This window comes from Microtus pennsylvanicus, chromosome 12, assembly GCF_037038515.1.
Source record: "Microtus pennsylvanicus isolate mMicPen1 chromosome 12, mMicPen1.hap1, whole genome shotgun sequence".
Classification (NCBI taxonomy): Eukaryota; Metazoa; Chordata; class Mammalia; order Rodentia; family Cricetidae; genus Microtus; species Microtus pennsylvanicus.
In genome coordinates, this window is record NC_134590.1 from 26060658 (window position 1) to 26086213 (window position 25556).

Sequence of the window (25556 nt, forward strand, 5' to 3'; positions counted from 1 at the left end):
TGCTTAGCTTTGGAGCCTGTCCTGAAACTAGCTCTTGTAGACCAGGCTAGCCTCGAACTCACAGAGATCTGCCTGCCTCTGCTTCCCGAGTACTGGGATTAATGACATGCGCCATCATCACATGGCCATACCACGTTCTTTTAAAGGCAGTCACCAGCCAGTCTGTCTAAACGTGGGCTGAGAGCATCGCTGTGGGTGTCTCAGGTACTGCGGTGGGGTGTTCACATTTGTCAGCTCTGCAAACACCACTGTGAAGCTTACGGGTTCCCACTCACACCCCCTTTATAATCTTCCTAGTCCCGTGGTCAGATTACATCATCTGGTTCTTGGAAGATTAATTTTTAAAACTTCCTGGGATCCAGCAGGAGAAGACTGGAGTGTCAGGTGACTGCTAGAGTTTGGCTGTTCTAAGATCACAGAGAAAACAGAAGGGGAGGTGGTTGATGACCCCCAGGCAGTAGCCTTTCTATCACTGGTATTGTCTAGATGATTATCACCTAGCAGGGGCCAAATGAGATCGCTATGAACAGTATCCATTTTCCACAAGGCTACATTTATTCTCATTCAGAAATAGCATCCTTTACTGTTGTAATATGTAGCTGCGGGGCTGCGTCCCCAGCACCCCGGCCGCCTGCTAGCTTATGCCCCAAAATAACAACACGCAAATTGTATTCATTTAAACACTGCTTGGCCCTTTAGCTCTAGCCCTTACTGGCTAATTCTGATATCCCAATCAACCCATCTCTAATAATCTGTGAGCACCGGTCTTACCGGGAAGATTCTAGCCTACGTCCATCCTGGGTCGGAGCTTCATCGCCTGTGTCTGCCCGGGAGCAGGGCATGGCGTCTCTGCACTCACTTCCTCTTCCTCCCAGCATTCTGTTCTGTTTACTCCTCCCACCTATGTTTTAACCTATGAGGGCCAAGCAGTTTCTTTATTGCTTAACCAATGAAATCAACAGATTGATATATGACACTCCCACATCACTTTACTTTTGGGGATTATGTCCAGAGGTTGCCATCCATATATATATATATGCACACATATACATGCATCTACCACTTAAAGACAAAAGGAACCGATCTGGACACTCCAATATCTCTGAATGGTATGTGTTCTGTCAAAACAGCTTGTATTTGTAAAGATTCAGTGTTAGGCAATGGGTCACATTCATGGCCCTGGCCTGCCATTCATCTGTGCGAACTTGTCTATCAAAACAGTGCTGCTTAGTTCTTAAGAGCATGGGCTGTGAACCCAGGTGAGCAGGGCTCACGTTTTGGTGTTTCCAACTGACTAGGCTGGGCTACTTGTTTAGCTCTTTGTCACTCACTTTCTAATTCATCTAAGCACCACCAACAGCAGGACTAATTAGTGGGGGGAGAGAGAGTTAACAGTGACCAGCAAGTAAGTTGATATAGATAAACTGCTTGTAACAGTGCCTGCCATACAAGACACAGGCTGGCGTAATCTGGATGCCATAATTGGTCATTCGTTCCTTTTCCCCATCAGCAGCAGGAAATTTATAACCTGATTTACCTGGATCTATGTATCCATCCCAAGGTTGCCTGGGACACGATTTGGCAAAATGATGGTGCTAAACTTTCTGTTTCCCTCTCCGTATTTTATTGCATGTCTTTAAAAAAAAAGTCACATACATTTTTAGGAAAAAATCCCATACATATCTATGAATTAGGTAAGACATAAATAACAATTTATGTTATTAAATTAAACAATTAACTTTTTGAAAGTTTTATATTCTGCCCCAACAAGCCCTTACATATTGGGTTTGGATGATCAAATCTGTGAAATGTCACGGTTCTCTGTGTCACGGCAGATTTGATTGTACGACTCACATTGCCACCCACAGACTCAGAATGTTAGGACAGAGCGTCTCAGTGAGGTGGTCACGAGCCACAGAGGGGCCCTAAGGGACAGGTTTCTGAGTAGGAGGCCATCAGTAGAGCTGGGAGTGAGAGAAGGTTACAGGAACTAATGGGCGTGACTCACAGTGTGACACACTGTGATTTATTGAACACTTTAAAATCAAAACTGATCATGGTCTTTTCGGAGCACACTTCCTATGGTATGATGCCTTGCTCAGCCTTGATGCGTGGGGATAGGGTGTGGGGAACCTGCCTCAACTTAATGTGCCAGGTTTTGCTGTCTCCCCACGGGAGGCCTTACCTTTTCTGAGGAGTAGATGGGGTGTAGATTGGGAGGAAGAGGGGGCAGGAGGAGGAGAGGGAGGGGGAAATGTGGTTGGTATGTAAAATAAATAAAAATTAAAGAAAACAAAAAATACAAAAACCTGGTCATACAAAGTTGCAGGTTTTACCTGTATTTTGTCATTCAATTCTTATGATGCCCCTTTAGATAGGCCCCCAACAGAAATTAATGGAAAGTATACTAGGAGATAAGATGTAAGTTGTTTAAGGTCTTAAGACCAATGAATAATACAGCTGGGACTCACCCATGGCACAGACCCAAACCACCTCTAACAGATGTCTCTTGTCTGCTAGGTGATTCCAAATGGGTAATCCCATGAACATCTCCCCATAAAGCTCCAGCATGTTATATGACAAGCTTGCGGTAACAAGCAGGACACCGTGAGATTTCCAGACTTCCAGGCTAACACAAGAGGTGTCTTGATTCGTCTGTGCCAAGACTTAGTATGGAGTGGCCCAACCCACATGGAGTGTGGGACTGGAATACTGGGACGTACCTCTCCGTGGCCTGAGCCACTGTTTTCATCACAGTCTTGTACAATCTGTCCTTACTGTCTGGTTCAAGTACAGGCAGAAATGTTTACTTGCTATCGTATGAACTTAAAAGATTTCCATAATGAAAGGTAGGGCTGGGTACCGAGAAGAAATCAGTTGGCACTCCCATGTCACCTGGGACTTGGCAGCCGAGCTCGTCTCTTGAGCAGTGAGGGAAGTTCATCAGAGGACAGCAGCAAGCGTCAACAACCCTGTGTTTTGAAGAGTAGTTTCATGTAGGTGTGTCTCGTGTGACAGGTGTTCTGTGCTAACCTGGCCACTGAGTGGTTCCAGCTATGTTTTCGTGTGTGTGGTGTGTGTGTGTGTGTGTGATGTGTGTGTGTGTGTGTGATGTGTGTGTGTGTGTGGTGTGTGTATGTGTGTGTGGTGTGTGTGTGTGGTGTGTGTGTGTGTGGTGTGTGTGTGTGCGTGGTGTGTGTGTGTGTGTGTGTGTGTGTGTGTGAAATCACGCAGAGCATGAGTGTAACCACAGGAACACTTGAAATCCTCCTTCTGTATGTTGAGCACCTGATTTACAGGTTGTGCCTAAAACTGAGTGGCTGGCCACGAGCTGTCCTGGAGAAAGATAGGAGAGGTGTTCTAGTTTCCCACGTTCTCTTTCGGGCTTGTTTGGATGTTTGCTTAGAAACTTGATAATTGAAACTGTTTCAGATTTGTTTGGTTTTGTTTCAATTCTAGATTTCTGGAAAAGAGCATGTTGAGTCCCTTAAAGTGTGTCCCTCTGAGAACAGCCATTAAGTCTCAGCAGCATGTTGTTGCCTTTTGTTCATCTGACCTACCAGTTTTGTGTGTGTGTGTGTGTCTATGTGTGAAAACTTGGCTCTACAAAGCCCCTGAGAACTGGAACCACCTGGGATGTGTGCTCCTCACTGATTCACAGTCTCCGTGTAGTCTCTACAGTCTGCTTTTCTTTCCAATGTGTTGGGTACTGACACTTCATTTCATGCAAGTTGTTTCTGCAAGCTGGGAAGCAGTGTATATACTATAGTGAAAGTCTGCAGAGAGTCAGATTCAAATCCCCACATCCACTATGTCCTGGATATGCAGTTTAGGGGTCATGTCTTAACCTCTCTTAGTCTCAGATGAGCATCTGAGACTTATTTCTGAGTGGGGAGGATACAGTTTGTTACATATAATAGGCTCATTTCTCTGTGCCAGGCGCTGTGGTGTGTTTTACAGGCACCAGTATAAACTTAAGCTTCAGAAGGGAGGAGCAAACTAACCAGTGACTGAGACAGGAAGAAGTGTAAGGGGCCGCTGATGTTTAAGAATGAAATAAAGAAGTCAGGCACTGCCAGGGATTCCCTGCCTTGACTATCAAGTAGAATGTCTTGGAGAGTTAAAAACAATGAACAAAAACCAAAATTGTTTTGGACGTTATGCACACAAGTTAAATCAGAATCTCTCTCTCTCTCTCTCTCTCTCTCTCTCTCTCTCTCTCTCTCTCTCTCTGTGTGTGTGTGTGTGTGTGTGTGCATGTTTCTATGGGAGCTATGTGTCCCTTCCCATGTCTTTGTATGTAGAGTGGAGGGAGAACACAGAGGTTAGGCGTGGACTTGAAGAAGGAGGCAGATCTAAAGAAATTTAGATCAGAGTTTTGAATTTTATTCCAAAACAGTGGCTTGCGTGAGCACACCTCAGACAATGACAATAATGGCCTTCAACAAAAGACACCTGGGTGCTTAGTACCAGTTAGGTCTGAAAGGAAGGCCATTCTGTCTGCTGAAGGGTCACCAGGGAAGATGGCCTCTCAGAATGTTGTAATACGGCACCACATGGGCAGACAGAGGATGATATATCTGGGTTCCAGGCTCACCCAAAGAATGGCTCTATAGAGTCGGGTGAGTGAGTGGTTCATTACTACATTTTGTTTATTTAACAAATTCACATGTGATGGATCACTCTAACCTTGTTCTAAGTGTGTAATTAAGTACTTACATGTTGCATAACCCCGTCCCTGTCTGTCTAGAAAAGATGTCTACTACCTCAACGGAGGTCTGTGCCTATTAAACAACCACTCTTCCTCACTCTCCCCACCAGCTAGGCTGGCCTGCTCTGATTTCTGCCTCTTTGTATTTGACTCCCCAGCTATCTCATGTAGTAAAATCATCTGTATATGTCTTTCTGTAACTGGTTTGTTTCACTAGCATAATGTCCTTACTAGAGTTATTTTTTCTGGGACTCTACACATTGACTTATAAAAACATGGAGATAGCTCAGATGTTTGGAATTCTACAATAGGACATAACATGTGAACAGTTTAGCACATCACTAAATAAAGTGACCTAGCCAGACAAAAGTCCCAGCATGGTTGGGAGAGGCAGACACAAAATCACACGCGCGCGTGCGCGCACACACCCACACCCACCCACACACACACACACACACCATCATCATCATCATCATCATCATCATCTCACCACTAGCAGAAGAGATACTAGCATTTGATAGATGCTAGGAGAGAGGAGAGTCAGTTTTCTTTAATAATGATATAGATTTATCACACATCAGGGCAGTCCTCACTCCCAAGATGAGGTGGGCAACACAACCTGGACTTAATGAGGAAAGAAGAGGACAAGTGGAACAGGAAGAGAAGAAGAAATCTCAAAGTTGGGTGAGAAAGGATGGAAGGGTAGATGGCAGAAGCCATGGGAGTATACAGCAGGTGACAACTAGTGTTCAGCCAACCTACTAGATGAGTAAAGAACATTGGGCCATTGTCTGTGATGACTATCTCTGTCTGTATTTTTTCTTATGTGTCACTGAAAACAGCTATGGGTATTTTCCCCACTGCTTGTGTTTATCTCATGAAAATATTCCATCTACTGGGCACACATATAGCTGAGGGTGGTCAGGAAGATGATTTTTGCTAGATGTATAACTCTGATGAATAGAAAAATATGAGGAGGGGGCTGGAGAGATGGCACAGTGGTTAAGAGCACTGGCTGCTCTTCTAGAGGTTCTGAGTTCAATTCCCGGCCACTACATGGTGGCTCACAGCCGTCTGTGATGAGATCTGGCACCCTCTTCTGGTGTGAAGGTGACCATGCAGGCAAAACACTATATATAATAAATAAACCTTTAAAAAAAGAGAAAAATATGAGGATATATTTCATTACTCAAACTGGCAGGAAAGTGATTGTATTCTCAGTCACTAAGACAGTTTTACACTTCAGTACAAATTCAAAGCAAACTGGTTGCCCTTAGAGATGAATATCTGGTTGCCCTTAAAGACAAAAACACAAGGTCAATTTCCTAGGTGTTTATTTCTGATTCAAGCTCAGAACATGAAGCAACTATAGTAGTCATAACTTTCTCAGCTATGGACTTTCTGCACTTACTAACTGTTTAAGTCCTTAATTCCAATGTTGCTTTCTGTCTGGAAGCCCTGACCACTCAGAGCTACGTGTTTGCTTTGTTCACTGACTGGTCAGTCAGCATGACCTCTTTTACATGAGAGAAACTGTGTGGTCAGTTTGGCTCTACTTCTTATTGCTTATTCAAGAAGAGCTTCATGACCCTGAAAGATGTGTTTCATATTTGTCCAGAGGTTTTGGCTGTGAGAAGAAACAGGAGAGATGTAGGGGGGAATTAGGAGAGAAATGGGAGAGAAGTGTGTATGTGTGTGCTGGTAGGAGGATGCAGCTGAATGTGCAGACAGAGGAGAATGAGGGAGGAGTAGGAGAGAAGAGAGGTGTGTGTGCGTGCGTGTGTGTGTGTGTGTGTGTGTGTGTGTGCTGGTAGGAGGATGCAGCTGAATGTGCAGACAGAGGAGAATGAGGGAGGAGTAGGAGAGAAGAGAGGTGTGTGCGTGTGCGTGTGTGTGTGTGTTGGTAGAGGACATAGCTGAATGTGTAGAGAGAAATGTGTGAGAGGGAAGTAGGAGAGAAGAGAGATGTGTGCATGTGCGTGTGTGTGTGTGTTGGTAGAGGACGTAGCTGAATGTGCAGAGAGAAATGTGTGAGAGGGAAGTAGGAGAGAAGAGAGATGTGTGTGTGTGTGCGTGTGTGTGTTGGTAGAGGACGTAGCTGAATGTGTAGAGAGAAATATGTGAGAGGGAAGTAGGAGAGAAGAGAGATGTGTGTGTGTGTGTGTGTGTGTGTGTGTGTGTTGGTAGAGGACGTAGCTGAATGTGTAGAGAAAGGAGTGTGAGGGAGAAGTAAACGAGAAGAGCGAGGGGTGGCTGTGTAAAGAAGAGCAAGTGTGAGGGTATGGAGCCGTGCGGACAATGTAACTGTGTGGAAATAGATGTAACTGTGTGTTGTAATATGAGCGGCAGGGCTGCGTCCCCAGCACCCCGGTCACCTGGCTAGCTTATGCCCCAAAATAATTACACGGAAACTGTATTCTTTTAAACACTGCCTGTCCCATTAGTTCCAGCCTCTTATAGGCTAGCTCTTACATATTGACCTAACCCATTTCTAATAATCTGTGTAGCCCCACGAGCTGGCTTACCAGGAATGATCTTAACCTGCATCTGTGTCGGGTGGGAGAGTCATGGCGTCTGCCTGACTCAGCTTCTTTCTCCCAGCATTCTGTTCTGTTTACTCTGCCTACCTAATTTTATGTCCTATTAAAGGGCCAAGGCAGTCTCTTTTTTTAACCAATGAAATTAACACAAGCCAGAAGACTCTCCCCCATCAACTGTGTATAGAGGTATGTGGCTGTGTAGAAGATAGATGGAGCTGGGGAAAGAGGTGTAACCATGTGGAAGAGATATAATTGTATGTAGGTGTATGTACAGGAGAGAGATCTATGTATGTAAACAGAGATATGTAAGTGTATGTAAGGAAATGTAACTGTGTGGAGAGATTGTCAGGAAAGTGATTACTCAGGATAAAAGGATACCATCAGGAAAGCGTGTGCCTGCTCCTTTTTTCTTGATAGCATGTGTTTCCTTATTTACTCCTCAGATAGAAAAGTCTAGCCCAAAGATAGAGAAGAAATGTTTCCTAAATTCTTACTGATCTGAGAAGGCTTTCTTTTCACTACCCTGGGTACAGGCCTGGGAGCTGGCATCCCGTGCTGCAACAGGAAGAGATGGTGGTAAAGGGAGGTGTGGATATGTTTAAAATTCATTGTATAAAGTGTTCACAGAATATGAATATTACACTATACTACACCACACACACACACACACACACACACACACACATGCACACACGACCCAGCAACATCTACCCTGTATGTGAAAGGCTTACTGAGTCACCGTGCCTATGACCTGCACGTCCTTGATTGTACATCTGGGTTCGCTCACAGAAGGACCAGCTGTGGTTTTCTCTCTTCTTACGGCCTACCCTCTCACTCTCCCACACAGTTATTGCAGAAACAGCAGTTTGCAGACATGTACCAGCCGTCCTGAAACAGAGAAATTCTGTGGACTTCGAGGTGCCTCTTCTCTTCAAGTAGGATAATAGACACTCAGAAATTATTTTAGATAATCTCAATCTACACTTACATTAAAGCTGTGTGGTAGCTTGGGTCTGCCATGTGCTCCAATGACTCGTGTTAAAGGATTAGTTTCCAGCTTGATGATGTTGAAGGTGGTGGAAGCTTTAAGACTTGGGACCTACTGGGAGATTGTCTCATTGCTGAGAGCATGCGCTTGTAAGATCTTCCCCTCCTCCTCCTCTTTTCCTGACCATAAGAAAAAGAATGTTGCCCTCCACATTCTCCCCCTAGGATGTGTTGTCTCAGACTAAGGACTGAAATCTCCCAGACTGTGAACTAAAACACACAGCACACCTTTTTGTCTTACAAGTTGTTTATGCCAACTGTTTTGCTGCAGTTAAAGTTGGCTGATACAAACAAGAACAGCTTGCCTCGTGAAAGCTTTGCACTATGATGAACAGTCCAATTACCCGCCTGATCTATGCGCTTAGTTCTCTCTTCTCCAAAAACTTTTATGAGTTGCTCCAAAAGGAAAGAAACCACTTGACATAATAGTCTTATAAAAGCTCGCCACTTCTCATCAGTAGTTTAATTTCCTGGAGAGATAATGGTTTTAAATCATTTCCTTTCCTTTCTTAAAACTTTATTCATTTAAAAATACTTACTGAAGCTGGGCGGTGGTGGCGCACGCCTTTAATCCCAGCACTCAGGAGGCAGAGGCAGGCGGATCTCTGGGAGTTCGAGGCCAGCCTGGTCTACAAGAGCTAGTTCCATGACAGGCGCCAAAGCTACAGAGAAACCCTGTCTCGAAAAACCAAAAAACAAAAAAAAAAACTTACTGAAGGGCTAGAGAAGTGCCCACTGGTTAAGTGCATTTGTGGCTCTTTCAGAGGATCCAGATTCAATTCCTAATACCCACATGGTGGCTCACCACTGACCATAACTCCAGTTCTAGGGAATCCCATGCCTTCTTCTGACCTCCATTAGCACCAGGTATACATGTGGTGCACATACATACATTCAGGCAGAACACTCATGTGCGTATTTAAATAAAGTAAATAAACACAAATATTATTTGGATGCTTCTCTTTTTAAACTTCTTAATTTCTTAAAATATGGAAGATATGGTTTTGGTGCCCACAGAAAACAAGATAGATGTGTGGTCTATTCTTGTAATGTCTAATGAGTTTAATATTGGGTTTTGATTGGCAGAGTTACTTGCAGAGTTAGTTCAAATAATTGTCTAGTGCTAAATTTACAGGATGCTAAGAAAATCACATAGTCTTCTCCTTCTCCTTCTCCTTCTTCTTCTTTGTAACACAATGGACAGGGCACCCAAGGAGGCCAGCTAGCTAATAACTTAGCTGAGTCACTGGGTAGTGGACTCCCTATTGTCTGGAACTGGTTTTCCATGTGCAGTTCTAGAAGGTTCTGTGCCAGTACCCCCACTGAATGCTTCCCCAGGAAGAGAAAGGGGAAGGCTCATATTAACTTATGAGAGAATGGTAGATAAGTCTGCTTGTTGGTTTATTAATTTTAATGGGATATTTCTTTCAAGTCACTAAAATATTCATTTTTATCACCTAATGAGTCGTTCCAGCACTAGGGTGCTTGAGAGTCTGAATTCACAGTCAGAGAGTTGCTAAGCGAAGACAAGATTGAAGCGAACTTTTGCAAATGGTTTCAAGGGCTCTTTCATCCTGGCTGTGGGGACAGTGGAACACATCTACGTCCTGCAGCTCAAGGCACTCCAGACAGAAGTGATTCTGTGGTGACTGACGTCGCTGGTATTCACTGCTCACTTTTCTAAGTCTCCGCTTCCGGTTGGGCTGTTACTCTCCCGAGTGACACATTTCTCATCAGCTATAATAATATCAAAGTCAAGCCGAAGTGAAATCAGATTGCCTCTTTGGAATGGCGTCATTTCTCATGTAATCTGGAATGATTTATAGCCATGGGCCACACTCAAGGGCTATAGCCTGTCTGATCACATCATTCTCTTAACTTCCACTTACCTTTTACTGCATCTAAAAAAGAGGTCAGAGCTAAGGGTGTGGCTCGGCGGTAGAGCTTTTACTTAGACACCGGGGAGCCCTGTGCTCTATCCCTAGCACTGAAAAAATAAAACAAGAAAAGCATTACACTTCTTAGGAGCAGAATATTATCCATTAGTAATCTGTGGGTTTTTTCTTTCTTTAATTAGATTTCTAATTCCTTCCTCTACCAAACCCATCTCTGCTATATTATTCTATGCACTATATTTTAGAGAGGAGCTTACACTGAATTCAGCTGGGAATTTAGCCTCAAGCAAACAAAGAAAGAAGATCTAGTTCTTAATTATGACCAAACCTCCACGGGTTTATTTAAAATCAAAGAATATCATTTACCCAAGTTTTTATTTAATTTTTATATACCTTTCTCAGTGGCTGCTTTTAGCTCTGGTTTGGTCTATCTTCTTGATTCTAAATATCCACCTTTTTCCTTTTCCAGTGTACCCACTCTAGAGAGCCAGAGTTGCATGGCACTTAGGCCAGTTCTAACCATCTCAGGGAAATGCTGGTTTTTGCATAGCTACACCGAATTGAATTTCTTTTGCTCATGGACTTCTAACAGTGACTCCGGGGGCTGGACCATATTGTCTGTTTGCTAGCCTACGTGCAGAAGAGAAAGACTCCATACTTCCTTTCTAAGAACAGGCCTTTGGGGTCACGCTTGTCATCACTATGGATGTTGCTTATATGGGGGAAATGAATGTGCTGGCTAGGGATGTTTTCACTTCCCATTTAATACTTCTGGGTGTGGTAAAAAGACTTCTTTTAAACTATATCTAGTAGATTTAAAATGGGCAAGATGCATCTTCGGTGACTACAATCTTGGGATTCAGAAGAGCAATGATACAGAGTGAATTTTATGTCTTGGAAAGGGAGCAGATACTACAATGAATTTTTAAGTTAGCAATTTGTTTAGTCTCCAGAGGCCCTGGCAATGTGCTAAGGGTTATGGGGGTGGGGGTGAAAAGTACCTGCTCAGAGGAATTTCTCAGTCAGAACCAACATTTAAAATAGTAGTGTGTTAATGCTTAAAAAGAAACCCGGCATGCATTTTTCATCAGCTCCAGTGTTTGCAGCTGGATCTGATGAAGGAGATTGTGCCAGCTCGCCATTTCCAGCCTCCAGCTTTCATTATTTATACGTTTCCCAACTGAACCCATAGCATATTCTGAAATCAAAGTCCCAAGTCTGCTAAGAGTACAACCCCATGCTTGAACAGGGACGTGTGTCAGATGCGGCCATTCTCATTTCTGGGGTTTGTTCCTTGAGAATGAGCCCTCAGGTGACAAGTGCTTGAGTAAATAGAGAAGGCAGATTTCTTTTTGCAATGTCAAATGAAGATATGTCATATGAAATTTGATTAAAAGCTCAAAGGTAAATTGAACATTTCATCAATTTCTATGACATTACCGCAGAGAAATCTGAGTTTGAAAGACAAGCTAAGTATTCTGACAGTCTCTAGCTAGAGGCTCGCGGAGACTTGACCTGAATTCAAATGGACTTGCTTTGGTTTGAACCAAACTTCATGCAGAAATTCAACCCTTAAATTGATGAGGATTTTTGAGTGATGTTTAGACAGAGCATGGGTGGGGTGGGCATGATGAGATGATGAGATGAATGGCTATAGAAGAAGAGGAAGGAACACACGACCTCATGAACTCTCCTCGTTCTTGCTATGTGATGCCCTCTGCTGTGAGACATACAGCACAAAAGCCCTCACCTTGATATTGGACTTCCATGGCTCTAGAGCTATAAAAAACTTATTTTTGTTATAAATTACTTAGTACTGGGTATTCTGCAGCCCAAAATAGACTTAGACAACAGCCCAATAGACATAGTAAAGCATAGTTTTTCAAGAAACCAAGAAAGGGTGTGGATTCACGTTCTTAGGAAGGATGAAGAACTCCCAAGTCCATGTTTGAAAGACTGTGGGGAGCTCGTGTAGCCATGTCCAGGACTTTTGTGACAAAGCAGCACTACTCACATTAGTGTCTGAACTGTGGGTAATTCTTGGTGACCAATTGATTTATTCTCTAGACTCTCCCTCCTTGCCCAGATATCCTCAAGGTGCTACTTACTTGTGTTGAGAAACACATCCACTCAGCTTCTTCAGAGCTTCTTTTCACTCAGGTCTTTTGGCTTCCCTGAAGATGCTACTTGGCAGTGTCAATCCACACTGTGGTGTTTTAATCTGCTGCGGGGTGGGGTGGGCTTCTCCACGCCCTCCAGTTCTCGTTTGAGCCTTCTCTAGTAGTTACTCTTTTGCTGCTAAGACAAAAATACCCAACAAAGGAATTTAAGGAAGGAAGGAAGGAAGGGTTTAGTGTGGCTTGCCCTATAAGAGGGTTCACCATAATGGTGGATAAGGTGTGGCAGAGTTCACAGGGTCAAGCTTTGACCCCTTACATCTGGGAAGACCAGGAAGTTCAGAGCCTAGAATGGCGGTACTCCGACCATTCTCCTTTCCTTCCTCATTCAGTCCAGGCCCCCAGCCTATTGAATGGCCAAACCACATCACCTCTTCAGAGTTCTTCAGGAATGCCCTTGATGACCTACTCAGAGAATTCTAGGAGATTGTAGATCCGATCAACTTGTCAAGTGAAATTTGTCATCACACCTTCTCTCCACCATGATTAAAAACCAGAACCTTGAGGTTTGGGAGATGGCTCAGTTGGTAAAGTGCTTGCATAGGACCTGAGTTTGATTGCAGTGACCCACGTGGAAAGCTAGACGTGGTGATGTAGTCGTATTTTTCCAGGGCTTGAGAAGCAGAGACTGGCAGCATTTCGGGGACTCAATGAACAGCCAACCTAGCATAATAAATCCCACTGAGAAATGCTGTCTCTGGACAAAAGGGAAAAAAAGGAAATAAATAAATAAAGAAAGAAAGAAAGAAAGAAAGAAAGGAAGGAAGAAAGAAAGAAGGAAAGGAAAGGAAGGCAGAAAGAAAATGTAATAACCAATACAGGTGGCTCCTGAGGGACAAAATCCAAGGCTGAGTTTTGGCCTCCATGCACTTGTAATGGAATAATAGACACTGAAATACACACACACACACACACACACGGAGGAGGGAAGAGGAGAGAGGGAGAGAATAAAAACCTTGGACTCTGAAGGACATGGGCACTGTCCTTTCCTGTTTGTCACCTACTGCTCATCTTCTCTACCCAAACCAGAATAAGAATGCCCTTCTTCAGTCAAAGGGTCATAGCCATCTTCATGATTAGCCACAAGATCAGTGCCTTGGAATTATGAGTTTCCAAACCTGCAATCACAACCTCTTTACCACAGTTCCAGAAGCCTGCTGTAAACGCAGTTTTTCTTGAAAAATAAAAAGTAAGCCCACTCCAGAGAAGAGACGAACAACGTAAGAGAGTTTTCAGACAACTTGAAAGGACAAGCAGAATCAACCACGGCGACAGTAGCCCTCTGGATGAGGCTTTGAGAATGTCTGCTGACCATTAAAAATAGAACCTTCTTTGTCTCTGATTCTTCTGAGTTACATCTGAGTTCTGTGAAGAAGAAAGGCTACAGAAAATTTAAAGCAGGACATGCAGAATTTAACCCTCTAAAAGTAACCCTAGAGAAGCATCATCTATTCATGTCTACCAATCAATCAATCTATCTATCATCTATCTATCTATCTATCTATCTATCTATCTATCTATCTATCTATCTATCTATCTATCTATCTATCTCCTTTCTATCCATTCCTTTTCCATCTAGCATGTTCTATCATGCATCTTCTACCTCTGTCATTCACTTTCCACTTGCTTGTTTTACCCCTTCACTTAATATCTCATAGGCACACGAATGTACAAATATTATATCATCCTAAGAGGAACATTATGTAGTTATATTGTATATAATTTTATCAACTACTCCTCCACTCAGTCATTGAGATGATAAAGTATTCATTTAAGAGCAGCACTGTCTACGATTATATCAGAATAACAGCTGAGTACTCTCCGATATCACATCTTTATATTCAGCAGAATCAACTCTGACTACTTTCTACTCTGATAACTCCACTCTGTGGTGAAGTTAAGCAAGGCTTTGAAAGAGGTCTTGTTTAAGTCTCTTCTGTCCCTGTGGTTTGTGTGTTTTAATTCTAAATGCATTCAAGTTGTTAATATTCAAATGGAGTCAAGAGCCCAGTTTAGTTCAAAAGTGTGCTTGGATATTTTCAACTTTGTAACTTCCAGCAAGAACAAGAGGGGTGCTAGTCTTTGTAATAGACGGCATCTTGAATGTCCATCCTTCATGAGGTGGTCAGTGCTTAATCTTTGCTATACAGTTGGAACAGACCTGGGGTAAATCAACTCTCCAGTTCCTCCTCCCTGTGGTGACTTCGCTGCTGGTCTTTTATAAGGTTAGACAGAGGAGGTGCTCACGCCCAATCTTTTGGCATAGAGCATCTTGCTCCGAGGTCAGCATGAGAGAATTAATATCCAGTGGCCTCATGCTGTTCAGCCTGACCTAGACACCTCTGCTTCCCAAAGGCTTCTCAGAATGAATGACATCATTCTTCCCAACCCACCTGAAGGCCACAGCTCCCCACCCCTCAGCTGCTGTATTGTTTGTACCTCTGTGTCGTTCTGTATTTCCTCTCATCTAACCCTATTTCCTGCTCTTTTTACATCCCCAATTTCCCACCCGCTTTGCCCTTTGGAACTAAACGGTCTGCCACAGCACTCTCCTGTGTCCCCATCTGGTTTCAACCACTCTGATAACCCTTTTCCTGGATCTCCCTGAAGCCTGGGAGTTCACACAGTCACCGTTGTCCCTGCAGCCCTCTTCAGAGGAGGTGTTTGTATCACTATAGAGACCCCATCTCCCAAAGCCATCATGATTCTGCTCTCTCTGCTTCGTGAAGCATTCTCTTCTCTTCCAAGACACAATGTTGTCCTATTTCCTCTTGTCTCACAGTCCTCTTCTCGGTATCGTTTATGACCACTACCATTTCACGTCTCCACGTGGAGTGTCCTCGGACTGTCTGTGTAGCTCTCCTTATGTGGCACCATCTAATCTAATCATTGAAACTATTGTTAGAGTCCCAGCTCAAGCCCCCTACGCCCAAATGTGTCTCTTCATTTCTGTTGTTCTTCAGAATTCCATAGACTCAAACTGAACCGTATGTCCTTCAACAATCAATGGGTCAGAGAAGAAATGAATGGGGAGACCAGAGAAACAGCTGGAGACAGACACCCACTTCACTTGCTGTCTTTGCATTAAGGGCTAATGGGACGCTGGTTTGATGAAGTGTCTCAAGCCATAATAGAAATAGAAACATGAAGTGGTTTTATTTATTTATTTTGTTGTCATTCTTGGTTGGAAATACCTTTAACATGGTCTTAGCCCAGTTCTATAGTTACTCAATCATTTTCAGTTGGTAAAATTTAATTCACTCCAGTCTACTGCTTTAGTCCTTAAATTTGACTTCTCCCTGTGTTCCAGTAAGATCTAGACCTATAACCTGATGGCTGCTTAGGTAGAGAGGAAGTGATCTGTCTTGAGATCCCTATTCTTATTTCAGTTTAGAGGGGCAGAGATGAGATATAGGAGGGTTGTGGTCTCTCTAAGAAAAAAAACCTGACTTGGCCTCCTCTCTTGCTTTGTGGGCGGTGCCGACATTTACAGTCTCACTGACTATTCCTGGCTTATTAACCTGCCCCCTTCCATCCCACCTCCCCCCGCAACACACACACCTTTCTGCTAATGTACATGTTTCTCCTCCAGATCTGAAGGAGATTCCACAAGCTCAGGGCACTGTAGAGAACAAAGAAGCGATGGGATCCAGGTGGTCTCTTTCCCCGAGTACGCTATTCTTTAAAATAGGCGGGGCCAGTAGACCACGTGACTTGAGACCATTCTGCATCAGAACTGAGCACCAGCTTCTTCAAGACATCTGGGAACAACTGCCATGCCCTCCCAAGAAGTTTTGCTTCTCCGCTTAGATCTTCTACTGGATCCAGGATGAACGTTCAGTCCAGGAATAAGAAATCAGTCTCCTTCCCACAAGGGAAGCTCATCGACTCCATTGCAAGTTCTTCTGCTAGTTAGAAAACTCTCCCCCACACCCAGAAGAGCAGGTTCTTCCTCCACCATGATTTCTCTTCGTAGGTGATGGCCTTTTCCCAAGTAGTCCTTTGATTAAGGCAGAGGAAGAAGAAAGGGGGCTGGAGGCAGCGACTGTGCCCCCTTGGAAAACCCTGCGGAAGGCATCCCCAGTCACAGCGCTGTGTGGCCTGTGGCTCGTTGTTGGCTGTCTTTAGAATGTGGAGGTCAAGTGGGCCTTGATTTTAACTGCAAGCCTTCCTTCTTAGACAATAAAAGAACATTCCACATTTGTCTGTCCTATGTCTACCTCAAAGCTGACACAGTCAAGGACAGCTCTGAATTTCCTCCCCAACCGATCTTCTAGAACTTCTTCATTTTGGTAAACGGCACCCCAGTTAGGCTGAGGTCCAAACTCTACTGGGTCACAATTGGTGTTGGTCACACACAGTTACAATTAGAGACACACTGCAAACTCTGGCTTGTCACAATTCTTTCTCTTGGGGATCCTTATCTGTAGGTCCACATAGCTTTGGGTAGGTGAATATTGACCGGTAGAAGTTCCGTGGACTGGGCAGCTCGCTTTGAATGCACACTGTCTTGGGGTTGTGCTGTCTGCATGACGTTCATTTGGTTCTTGAGATCAGTCACCAGTAGGAATGGAGGAACACCCTAGGATAGCCCTGTACATTTGAAGACAATTGCTAGGCCATATCTGCTGGCATTCTAACAACCAAGGAAAAGTTTATAGGGGGAGAGCAGAGACAGAGAAGGAGAGCAAGAACGGTGTAGTGGTTCGATTAGTAAGCCATTTCATGATGCCTCGCGCATTCTAGCCTTTCCATGTCATATACCCTGTTCTAAGTGTGTGGTTCCTTTTCTGTCTTTTGTGAACACAGCAAACTCCTGTCTGCTGTCGCTTCATGACATTCCCCTATCAACTTGAGGATAGCCTTATCACTAAAGTACTGCTTCCAGGGGAATTCAGCAACATGATAACAATTTCTTCATTTTCACTAAAAATTCTATGTATTAAAATTCTAAATTAAGTTTTTGTTCTAATTAGCTCATAAATAAAAACATCGTGCAGCTAGTTTAAGGGAATCACTCGAACACTTTCCAGTCCCAACATTCCCTTTCTTTCTTCGTTTATTTTCAGCTCTTCGTTTTACTTCAGAAAATCTATTCACCTAGAGCATCCAATGACCCGAAGACAGATCGGAAAGCCTTTCAGATTCACCAGTGAATCAATAAAACACTTTTATTTTTCTCTAATGCTGTGAAACTTGCCAAAGATGAAAAATAAATTAATTTAGTTTACATCTGCTCAATAAGAATGTACCATAGATGGAAAATGTTGAGAAAAAGCCATTTAGTGGGGCTTTAGAATTTGTGAGTTGAGATAGCTTGAAATATCTTGACATAGCTTGAATTCACTTGAGATAACTTGAATTAGCTTGAGATAGCTTTAGGATCTAAGATTTGTGATATCTTAGGTTTCGTGAGTGTTTGACTTCAATAATCGTTTTCTAAGTACTCTGAAGCTAACTTGGTTTTCCTTTATTCATATTGTAGCATAGCTGGTGTGAATTTGCCTAGTGTAAGGCAGGCATGTGAGGGCTAGTCAGACACTCTGAAGAGCAAGGTTGCAAAGATGAATAGAGAGGAAATGGGAAGTGGGCCCAGGGATCGCTTTGTCCTCAGACTCGTAGATAACAGAGACTAGCTGGTGCCTTGGAGTTTAATTCACTATGCTTTTTTTTTATGAGAAAGGGAGAGGATTAAAGTTTAAGGCCTTGGGGAAAACATGCTGCTTCCTTAAGCCACAAGATTAGAGATATTCAGGTATCACTTTATGGGAACCTAAGCCTGTTAGGAGTGGTCCTCTGCTTAGCTCACAAGTACATGGTCACTGTTCATCACTGTCGCCATGACTGTGACAGTAGCGGCTAAACTAATTGATGACATTCGGCACTCAGACACCAAAACTACTCCACTGCTCATATTCATTGAACCCAAACAGCCTCCCTGCACACAGCCAGGGCTATCGTTACCATGTCCATATTTGCAATGAGCTTAAGAAGGGCTGGGATGGAGAGTCACCTGGCCAGCGATAGGCAATGCCTAGGTTTGTCTGATGGTGGCGCCAGAGTGCGCAATCACTGCCTAAAGTGGAGGGATGAAGATGGCAGGCGGGAGACACTGGGGCCCACTATAACACAGACTGGACTCTAGGAAGCTGACAACAACCAAGCGGGAAGCAGAGTTATTCAGTCTGCAAATTGCCACTGGGTGCATATTGGCTGCTTTATGGTGGAAAGGCTATATATGACTATGGTGGCTTGAGGTGACTTCAAATATGTGTCAGAAGCAGAGATCTAGGTTGACAGCTGTGTTAGGGACAATCTGTCAGTCATCCCAAGATTCTTATTGTAGACAAAAAAGCCTGTATACTCCAGAGAGGCCTGTCTAAGTATCAATTGACAGGAAGACCAAACACTGATTTATCCCATCATAGCTTGTTGCTGATGTTGTGGGTTTTTTTTTAAAATTATTGTTTATCCAGCAATAGTTCGCCTTGAGCAGATGCCTTACATTTTCATTGTATATGTTCTTGCCATCTAGGGACACAACTACACTGTAGCTTTGTGTCCTCACTTCAGATGGTCATGGGTAGGTCTCTATGCAATAAAAATATATAAAAATATTGGTACTGTTGAAATTTATTTATTTCATAAAATAAATACTCAACCGTGTTGTGGGGTGTTTGTACTCTGTGTGAAGATGTATTTGTTGTTATTGGTGTAATAAAAACTGAATGGCCAACAGTTAGGCAGGAGGTATAGGTGAGATTTCCAGGGAGAGAAAGGAAGAGGAGGAAGAATCTAGGCACACAGGAGCTGCCAGGGGACACAAAGAAAAAGCAGAAAGTGCAAGATGGAAGAGCGGTAACACCATGTGATAGAACATAGACTAATATAAGTGGATTGATTTAAGTTATAAGAGCTAATTAGGAACAAGCCTGAGGAATAAGGCTGAGCTTTCATAATTACTAGTAAGTCTCCATGTCATTATTTGGGAGCTGGCTGGTGGGGCAGAGAAAAGACTCATTGCATGTCTATTTTTCTGACTAGTCCTTATGACATAGGAGTGCAACTTAACAAAAGAAAATTAGGGTCAATGAATTGCAAGGTTGTGTGATTGTGAACATATTAATACCAATTAACTTTTACTTTGTTGTTTAGGATTTTAATTGTGCCCTTGTACAGAAGGTCTAAGAACAGTATCAAGACAAGTGCAACTTCCCAAAGCATATATTTCCAGTAGGAAAAAAAAACATTTTAATCTTTACTTTTACTTTATGTGCTGGACCTTATCAAACTGTCCTATGGGCAAGCCTGTGGTGTAATTTCTTAGTTGATGATTTATGTCTATGGGTCAGCCCATTGTGGATGTTGCCACCCCTGGGCCGGTGTCCCTGGGTACTATAAGAAAGCAGACTGAGCAAGCCTGGAGATCCAGCCAATAAACAGCACTCCCCTGTGGCCTCTGCATAAGCTCTCTTCAGGTGGTTTCCTGATTTGAATCCCTGTCCTGACTTCCCCCAGTGATGGCCTATGATGTAGCTCCGTTAGCTCATAAAACCCTTTCTCAAGTTGCTTTAACTAAGACACTGGGTGTTTTTGCTGCATGGTATCCCTGTCCTTCTACTTTGTGGGTTCAAGGTACTGAACTAAGGTTCTTGAGTGTGGTAACAAACACCTTCACCTGCTGAGCCATCTCACCAACTTTTGGTTTTTGAGACAGGATCTCATAGAAACCAAAATGACCTCAAATCCAGCATGCAGTTGGAAATGACCTTGAACTTCTGATCCTCCTTCCTCTGCCTCTTAAATATTGGGATTACAGGTGCCACCGTGACTGGCTGCTGCTTTTTTTTTTTTATCTGAAATTCAGGCTACTATCTTACAAGTGTGTACCATGGTTGATGGAAGTAAGCGTGGTGAGAAAGAAGTACCTTTAGCATACCTTGAGTCTTTAGCATGCAGTCTGAAGCCCACTGTTAGCACTTACTGAAATGCATATTTGGTGAACCACTTACTAGCGTTGTATATTTGCTGAAGCTGAGCCACTTCCTACAGGCTAGTTTTCCACGTATAAATATGGACTTATAATAGCACATGCTCCATTGAAGTGCCGCAGAGTAAATGAAGCAAGACAAAAATTTTTCATGGTTCTATTTCGGATACCTTAGAACGTTCCCTGGTAATGTATAGTCAATAAATATTTATTGATGAATAAATGATGAAAAGTATAGTGCAGATAAAAATACTAAAACCGATGTATAAATCCCATACGTTTGCATCTATTTCTGGATGTTTCTCCTCTTCTGACACTCCCTCTGTTCTTGGCAGGCCACCAGCTCGGGCAGCCCACTCATCCGGCAGAAACCAGTAGCACCATGTGCATGGACACACACGTGAGTCTTTCAAGAGATGATTCACTTTTAGAATTCATAACACGAATGTGTGCTGTAGCTAATGCATTTTCCACATCTTTGTGTGTTTGATTTACATATGATTCATACTCCACAACTTATTTCAAGTCAGTTATATATAACATTATCCCCAAATGAGTACACGAGTTGACTCGACCGAGATGAGGAATAGAGACAGTTTAAGAATATTCACCGAGCAGATTAAACGCGGTTGAGTTTATTTTTACCCCACTTTTCTTATTGTTTAGATAAAATAGTATTCATAGAGCTCATTTATGCCTTTGCCTCCTTGTCACAGTTTGTCCTTCTTCATAAGGAGGATGAAGGTTCAGAGAATGGAAACAAGAAGAAACACAGACTGCTTTTGCCCGTAGGAAGTCTATAATCCAGGAAGAGAGACAAACCACAAAAATGCTTGACCCACTTAGTGAGTATGCACTGGATAAAGTCACTGTATCCCAAGACAACAGGGAAGTGAGAACACTTGGTGAGGAGACGACCATGTCTAAGTCTACAGAGTCCAGAAGTCAAGGTGTGGAGGGTCAAAGTGAACAACATTTTGGGTTAGAGCCTCACCTACCAGTAAGGGCTGTTGATCTTAGAGTAGCAGACTCAGGTCACAGACGTAATGGCATCTTAGAAACAGGAACCTGCCTGTCCCAAGCACCTTTGCCAAGAATAATCATACCATGATTTACTGTATCCACTCCAAGCGACAAATGAGATAAAAATTAGTCAGTGGTGCTGTAGGCAGAAATGGCTTGTGTGTGATTGGCTGAGCAGAGCCGCCAAAGCTCTGGTGTTTCCTCTTCTTTCCAAGAAGGATCAAGAAATACTTGATGGGGATTTTTGCTTTCGCAGTTTTGGAGTCTGGGTCTCAGGACCTACATCTTCCTACGGAGACGCAGGGGAAGGAGTGTGGCAGGTTAGAAGGGAACTTAGCTTCGGTACTGTGTAACTTCGTATTGGACTGCGTCACTTCTTATTGGCTCTGCCGCTTTAGACTAGTTCCCGAAGCTGAATCAGAGCGGGCATGGCTCTAAGTGATGGAACCTGTTTCTAGCTTCTGCAGCCCTGACGCACTAACATCTGACCTATATGCACGTGCGGGGCGCACCTAGTTCTAGAATATTCAACAGTATCCTTTAGGTCACCTTGCCTCGGCCTCCTTTCTTTAGGAGGAGTCCCACTCTCGAGAGCAAGCTTTTCGCGTACAGATCAACCAATCCAGAGTCTACGCTCTCACGCTCGTCACCACTGTGCACCTGCTTCAATGATCCCTGGCTCAGTACTAGACATCCACAGATAGTCCAAATAGTCTTCAGCCTGTGGGAAATATTCAACTTAGCCAAAGCTAAAGCTATTTATCCCCCACCCCGCCAGGTCCTTTCCTGGACCTAAAGTGAACGCTCTCTTGCCCTCAGCATCCGTCTGCATCGTGACTGATTCCGGTACTTTCTGGCATAGCCTCTCTTCTCAGGAACTATTCTCCCGTAGTAACTGCCCTGCAATATAGTCTCACTGTTCCTCGGATCTATCACTACACTGTATTTTAAAGCACTTAGGAACCGGTCTCTTTTAAGCTCTCAGCTATGGTAGGGACTCAGAAATATGAGAACGAGGAACTACGGGGGAAACTATCTTGTTGCCAGGCCTTTTAGCTTTATTTTCCGTGGAAATCCCTTTTTCCCCCCTTTTTTTTGAAGAGCAACTTCTTGTGCTATCTTGGGCTTGGTCATCAGCGTTGTCCTCCAATGGCACCATGGCCCACAGGACCATCAGTTTCTGAATCCATGTCTGACTATCAGGATTTTCCCTGACCTTATTCTAGATTCCCACGAGGAGAAAAAAATCTGGTTAACTCAGTCCAGTCTTGGATGGGCTTCCTGCGTCTCCACTGAGCAGTTTAGGCAGCAGACAGAGCCAACATGGCCTCAGAACTCAGAGAAGGGAAATGAGAAGGGCAGGAGAGCCGACCAATGGCCCTTTCTCAGTAGTAATCTAAAAATAGAAAACACGTTCTTCTTAAAGAATCATGTAAGTATTATGAATTAATTGAGCGCAAAACAAATTTGTTTGGCCAAGTAGCCATCTACTGAGGAGGAAAGAATAAAAGCAAAATCTAGAATCTTGATGCCCCATCCATAAGGGGGAAGTTACAGATTGATGACTTCTCAAACTCCAAAGCAAACCAGAGAAAAACCACACCCACTGCGTGCATTCAGTGGAACTCTGAAGCCTGTGGGAAACTGAGTCTCGCAGGAAGTGTTCCAGAGACTCATTGGAAACACCGTGAATGGCTAACTCTTGAGGAGAGAACGGCCTATGAGTGCGTTAGCCTGAACACAAACTGTCTTTCCATTTATTTTATTCTTTATCTTCTATCCATTTTGAAACTTTTCCTCATATACATCTTATATATGCCAGATAATTTTATTTTCAGCGGCACTAATATAAATGGTAATATGTTTGAAATCAAGATTTTCACATATTTGCTCCTGTTTTATGGGACTGTGACTGATTTGTATCACACCATCTTGTTATAAACACCAGTTCCATAAGTTTTTCAATTGGTTCTTTTGATCTTTTAGATAAAAGGTAATTATGGTTTGGCTGTTATTTAATTGCACCGTATATGAAAATTTGATCCCCAGGACGGTAGTGTTGTGAAGTTCTGTGGAACCTTTGAGAGGCAGAGCCAAAACAAAGTCCTCGGGTCACTCGGGGACATTGCAGAAGTGGGTGTAGCACGCCAGCCTTTCTCTTTGTCCCCGGTCCTGACTCAAGATATGGCTGCTTGCCCTAGCATATCCCTCCACCGCTGCTCCGTGCGTGTCTCGCCGATTCTGGACCAACCGAAGCGCATTGCCCTTGAACATCCAAAGTCGTAAACAAAATAGAGCTTATTTCCTTATAAAGTAGGCTGCCTGCTCAAGTATTTCATTTAGTACAAAGCTGGCTAACGCAGAGCTCATATTCCCCACAAACACAAACAGTTTTTTGTTCTTCCTTCTTTCCTTCACAGCCAGTATTTGCTATATTTCCTTTTTCTTGTCTCCATTAGGTGAAACTTTTGGAACTATGTTGAGAGGAATTATCTTTGCCTTATTCTTGAGTGTAGAGGAACAGCTGCAAGTTTCTCATCACTAAGCGTGAGTCAGCTGTGGGTTTCTGCGGACATTCTCCATCAAGTTGAAGATACTCCCCTCTCAACTTAGTTTATGGCGAGCTATTTATCTTATCATGAACGGGGAAGAGATTTTTAAATGTTTTAATGAGCTTACTGATGTGTGGCTTTTCTTCTCCAGTCTATTGAGATGCCGAACTGCATTAACTGGTTTTCAGATGTGAAACCTGACTTGTATACCTGGGTTAAGCCCCACTTGGTAGAATGTGCAGTGCTTTTATACACTGCTTGGTTTGATTCGCTGATATTGGTTCAGCATCTCTGCACCTATGCATGAGCAATATTAGTCTGTAGTTTCAATTTCCTGCCATTTTGAGCTCCCACAACAAAACAGAAGCTCCATCGGGCAATCGCCTTTTCCTGATTCAGAGATGGTACCTTTTTGCTCTGAAACGAAGAACAGGAAATAAGCTCCCTCGGTATCTTTCATAAGGGTCCTAGTCCCAATCAAGAGGCTCTGCCTTCATGAATGTCTCCCGTTAATCTTAAAACAGTGGGACTTAGCTTTCAGCATTTGAATTTCGGGGAGACACAAACATTCAGACCAAAGCACAGTTCTTGTATTGTTGTCTGGTCTTGATGTGAGGGTAGTTCTGGCCTCAAAAACAAGTGTATAAAACTACAATTGCTCATGGAACTCTAGAATCTGGGACCCTTCCCCAGGATACTAGAATCTTCAGGTGCTCGCATCCCTCATGTAGAAGGACACACCAGTTCCTTAGAACCTTATAAATCCTCTCCAATTCTCTGGACCATATCCAGATTAGTTATGATACCTAATACAATGTAAATGCCATACAGTACAGTAAACCATATAATAGCATGCGAAGAGTTATTATACTGAACTGTTAAGAAATAATGAAAGGTAAAAAGAACATGTGTTTGGTACCATGGATTTTCTTAAGGACTTTTGATCAGTGATTGGTTGAATCTGTGGATGCGGGAACTAGGAATGCCGAGACCAAGGGTAGTCCCTTCACCTCAGAACAGAAGGGAAGCTCTTCCTTAAAGGCTTTCTAGAGTTCACCAGCAAACCCTCCTGAGTCTGCAGCGTTTGTGTTTGGAAGGTTATTGGTAACTGACTCAGTTCTCGTACAGACGGGTTTACGCAGGTTTGGTATGTCTTCCTGAGTGAGTGAGTTCTCAAAACTGTATCTTTAAAAGTTCCTTTCATCTACTGAGTTGGTGAATACTGGGAATCAGAAATTATAGGTGCTTGCCACCAAGCCTGAAGACCTGAGTTCAATTCCCCAGACCCACATGGTAGGGAGAACTGATAACACCCTCAAATTCTCTGTGGGCTTTCACATGCATGCTGTGCACATGCAACCACACACAGAATGTAGTTTTTTTTAATGTGTAAATATTATATTGTTGATAATCCTTCATTATCCTTTTAATGCCATGGGGATTCCCTACACTTACCTTACTTCTGGATTGCTGTTGGTAATTAATCCACCAGGTGGTGCTCTGAAACCAAATGACTTCAGTTCTTAATTTGAAAGATTGTTGTCACCTGGGATAATACTCAGCCTATTACCCATCAGCACACTGGGGAAGGTACATGGCCAGCTACCCTTTATTTGAAAAT